General features: G+C 42.9%; 1 long non-coding RNA gene across 1 annotated transcript; it reads right to left on the bottom strand.

Annotated features, from left to right (window-relative positions):
* Nucleotides 1–2023: 2023 nt before the first annotated feature.
* Nucleotides 2024–3549, bottom strand: LOC311224704. Its single transcript, XR_014619462.1, has 3 exons — nt 3423–3549; nt 2959–2985; nt 2024–2471 (listed from the first exon to the last, which is right to left on the bottom strand). It is a non-coding gene; the product is annotated as an uncharacterized lncRNA (long non-coding RNA).
* Between the last annotated feature and the right edge of the window lie 1403 nt (nt 3550–4952).

A 4952-nucleotide genomic window follows, 5' to 3' on the forward strand; every position in this document is an offset into this window, starting at 1 on the left:
GTTGAAAGGGCATTAGACTGAGCATGTTCACAAGCCTGTAATCTTGCATTTGTTTGTACACTTGTCTGGTGTAATCTGCTCTGGTAATACAGAGAAGATTTTCCTAAGACATGCTGTAGGGAGCCCGTGGATAAGAGATCCAGGTATCTGGAATACCACCATGATTTAAGCCAGGTTATATCACTGTCTCGTGCCCAGGAATGACTTATAACAAGGCCATATCAATCGCAATTGAGTGTTTAAAAAAAAAAAAAATTAAAACCCACCACCGCCACCAAATTTGAGCATTTGTTATTCTGTACAAGTCGTGCGTGTCTACAGTCAGAAGCAATCAACAAGGTGCTGCATCCTGAGCCAGCCAGCCATTTTCATTGGAGTTTTTTACAAAACAACGCTGTTTTATTTGTCCTATATATGCGGATATCATTTAAAAACTTAAATTTTACCATTTTAGTTCCCTTTAGACAACAAACATAATGCTAATGATGCACTTTAATTATGATAATTAGGTGGCCATTCACGGTCACTGTACTGAGGTGACGTGAGGGCGCATTCATAGTTTAACGCTCCTGTGTTCAGATCGCATTTTCATCAACTTTTACCGACCTGCTGACCTGTGAACTGTGAAAAAAGGTCTTGGAAAATGGAGTTCTTTTGTTTGAACCTGTTTTCATCCTTTAAAATCAATGCTGCCATCTACTGTCAGCTGGAAGGTAGTGTCGTTTGTCTACCATCTCATCTCAGGAGCAAACAACATCCCCATTTTATTTGTCTAACAAACAAAATATTAATCACAATCACTTGTCACATTAACATTTGTGAGTACATGTGTTTTCAACAAAAATATGACAAATTTAACACAACAGCCAGCACTTCATAAAATTTTATAAACATTATATAAAAAATACAATAAACATAACTTAGAACAATAACTATTTACAGCACACCATACATATTTATAAATTTTTTCATTCGCTCACTCATTCATACACTCATTCATCCAAACACCAGTAACACCAGAAACTAGCATCTTCGTCCTCCTCCTCCTCCCACTGGACACACATGGTGTGGAACCATTTGTGACAGTTGTCACACTGGACCCACGACACCAAACCCTCAGAGTCCACAGGGGGGTTCGCCTTTTTACACCGGCCACACCGCCAGATCCCCAGCTTCTGCCTCTTGGTGGTGTGACCTGCAGTTAAAAAGAAATTTATTATTATGACGCTGCTTGATTACAATATACCAAGGTCCAATAATAAGTAAGGGATAATGTATAGCTACGAGGTCATTGTCGCAAAATAATTGACCGACACGGAGTTTAAAATACCGAGGCGCAGCGCTGAGGTGTTTTAAACGTCAGTGAAGGTCAATTATTTTGCGACAATGATCGAGTAAAGCTATACATTATCCCGCTTATTACATGGCTAACTTACTAACAATATACCTAATTCATCGACAAGACTAGATCAAATGAAGACGCAGTTGTTCTGTGGCTCTGTCAGCCCAAATAAAGTGATTATTATTATCGGCAGCCGGCAGGTCTCTGGTCTGATTGCATGACTGAGTGCAGCTGTGCATATGCTGAGCAGCACTGATACAGTGTTGTAGTGGGCTTGATTGCGAACAGCTGCGCACAGCGGTCATTATTGTCCCACAGCGGTCATTATTGTGTGATAACGGACCTCTGACACGGGCTATTGACCAATCACAAGCAAGCATTTCGGCGAATGTGAAAACGCCATGTAATAAATATGAATAACTATCTATATAGTACTTTTCACACATGGACCACAGTTCAAAGTGCCCCACAGCAATTTGTATAAAATCAGCAAATTTTTTACAAAATAAATAACAATTCATAAGTTTGCCCTGACAAACTCAAAAAACATAAGTAACATGCCGATGGGTGTCGTGGGTCTGGCGTGGGAGGAGGAGGATGTCGATGCTCCTGTTGGTCCAGGAATACAGGAGGCTGCAGACACAAAAAGGGAGCACCACTCAAAAAAATTATTTTGTTTGGTTTGGTAAATATTGCGCTATGAACAGTCTATCAGTGTACTGATCGTGAGGCGATGGTGTTGCCTCTCCCTAAAATTGATCCACCACCCCTGGCCAAGGGATGTTTTTAGGTTCCCTGGGTGACGGAGGTTATAGATGGCCAGGGCGTGGGCCAGGACCTGCGACCTCGTCAGCGGAAACCCATAACTGGCAGAGTACAAGCAGTACTCCACCAGGGAACTCTCATCTTCAGGGGTCAGATAGGTGCCCCGGCCGATGTTGCAGGCCAGAGACACCTTTCCGCTGAGTCGGTCGATCAGGCTGGACTTAGGGACCTCGAACAACGTGGCTGCCCGCCTCGCACTCCACCTGCCTGCTCTGACCTCTGCAATGGCCTGATCCATGGCCTCCTGGGTCCACAGACGCACCTTCCTCTCCCTCTTCCGCATTTGCCGGATATTAGGCATGCTCTGCAAACACACAAAAATATTTTAAACAAGAAAGTAAAATAATATGAACTTTATTATTATTGTATGACTGACGAGTTTATTTTATTTGATTTATTTAGCACATTATTTAAAAAAAACAGTGCTAGGAGGGAACTTATGTGAGTGATTTATGATGAAATTAAATTAGATTTGAATTGTTTTTTTGAATATGGATAAGGAGGTTGTTGACCTCAATGATGAATTTAGTTTATTGCTATGGTTTGTTGGATATGAGTGAAATTCTGATGAAAAGATGCAGAACAATGGAAGGTATCAAGAACATCTTGCCTTTTGTTAATGAACTTGAATATGAATGAGCATGAAACCAAAATGATTATGCTGAAATATTACCAGACATGCAAACACACACACAACCTTACCTTCACCCAGTTCAGCATGGCAGCCTCACACACACACACACACACCTCCATTCACCTGTAGAGAAACAAACAAGCACACACAAACCTACCGTGTCTGCTGTCTGACTTTGTCACTGCTTCAGATGTTTTTTTATACAGAGATTGAGAGAGAGAGAGAGAGAAAACCAGTTCATTATTTTCCCCGCGAAAATTATTGTTCTCCCTTCGATTATTTTCGCGCAACCTCAGTTCATCACTCGTTCAGACAAACTTAGATCTCTTATTAAGATTACAAATGTACAACACATTTCGTCGGACAAAACACTGGCTATATATGCTAGCAACATAACCAAACAATCTGACTTCATCTTGGGGCGAGTGGGAGTTCGTGTTTAAGGAACAGGAAGCTACTTTTACTTGGAAATCAGCGTCGCCCCGAACACATTCGAACAATTATAACGTTGCAGTGGTACAAACGTTCACATCTAGTAGTCTTTAGATGACTAAATATAGATGAATACTCATGAAATTTGATATATATACTCTAAAATAAGTATGATTTCATATCACCTACCTTTCGACGTGAAAATCTGGTGGGGCTGTGAGGAAAGATCCAGAATGCCGCGCAAGATGGGGCGTGACCGAAGTTGGGTTTGGGCGTTCCCAGATAAAGAGGGTGACCGGGATTGGTTTACGTTCCGTTAATGCCTGATTAGGGGATTACAGGAAAGTGCTTCTTTGCAGTTCTGTGAGAAACAATTATTAACATGTTAGTGTCTCTAATCCTGGATAAACACAGCTTTTCAAGAACAACAGTGAGTCCCCCCCCCCCCCCTTTAAAAAATCCCCCCCATTTAAACCCCCATAGTCACTTGAACTCCAAAGCCTTAACTAATACCAGCGGAGGAGACAGACCAGTCACGTGGAACACTGTCATTACAGAGGTGGTGTTCTTGCTGGAGCACATGGCTGGCCAGCAGGGCCTACTGTACCAACTGAAGAGGGTGGGGGGTGGGGAGGGGGGTCCGAATCTAGCTTGGGGAGAGACGGGCATTGTTGCTGAGCACTGCTTGTTGAAAGGGCATTAGACTGAGCATGTTCACAAGCCTGTAATCTTGCATTTGTTTGTACACTTGTCTGGTGTAATCTGCTTTCTGGTAATACAGAGAAGATTTTCCTAAGACATGCTGTAGGGAGCCCGTGGATAAGAGATCCAGGTATCTGGAATACCACCATGATTTAAGCCAGGTTATATCACTGTCTCGTGCCCAGGAATGACTTATAACAAGGCCATATCAATCGCAATTGAGTGTTTAAAAAAAAAAAAAATTAAAACCCACCACCGCCACCAAATTTGAGCATTTGTTATTCTGTACAAGTCGTGCGTGTCTACAGTCAGAAGCAATCAACAAGGTGCTGCATCCTGAGCCAGCCAGCCAGCCAGCCAGCCAGCCAGCCAGCCAGCCAGCCAGCCAGCCAGCCAGCCAGCCAGCGCACACACACCTATACACACACACACACACACACACACACACAGCTTCATCATGTCTGTGTTGCCTCTGGCTCTTAAAACGCACAATTAAACAACGTGTGAGTTTTACTTGCAGGCCAGAGAGTTTTGCAGGCCCCACTCTCTCCTGAGCCTGACACTAGCTGACACTTTGAAGAGTAGTACCTCATCATCTGATCTGACACCTCTCTCTGGGGACCCACGAAGAGATAATCATACATTCACCAACGTGGCAACTTTTGACTAACACACTGCCTCTAGCTTACTGATTTATATACGGTTGATATGTCCAATGTACAGTTCCCCCCCCCCACCTGCCTACCCAATCCCCCCCCCCACCCACCCAACCACCTCCAATGTACAGTTCCCCCCCCCAACCCCACCTCACCTACCCAACCTCCTCCAATGTAGTTTCTTCATCAAATGTATATACTCTCTTTTTTAGACTATTTTTGTATCACAAACAGTACTGTATTTGTAAATCTGGTATGTCATAAATGTATAGATGTAGCAGTACTGTCTATCTGTATGTCATGTGTGTCATATATGTTATGATGAATTGAAAATGGGGGACCCTGATGTAAACAAGACAAA

The sequence above is a fragment of the Notolepis coatsorum genome (assembly GCF_963971535.1).
Source record: "Notolepis coatsorum genome assembly, chromosome: 3".
NCBI classification, from domain to species: Eukaryota; Metazoa; Chordata; class Actinopteri; order Aulopiformes; family Paralepididae; genus Notolepis; species Notolepis coatsorum.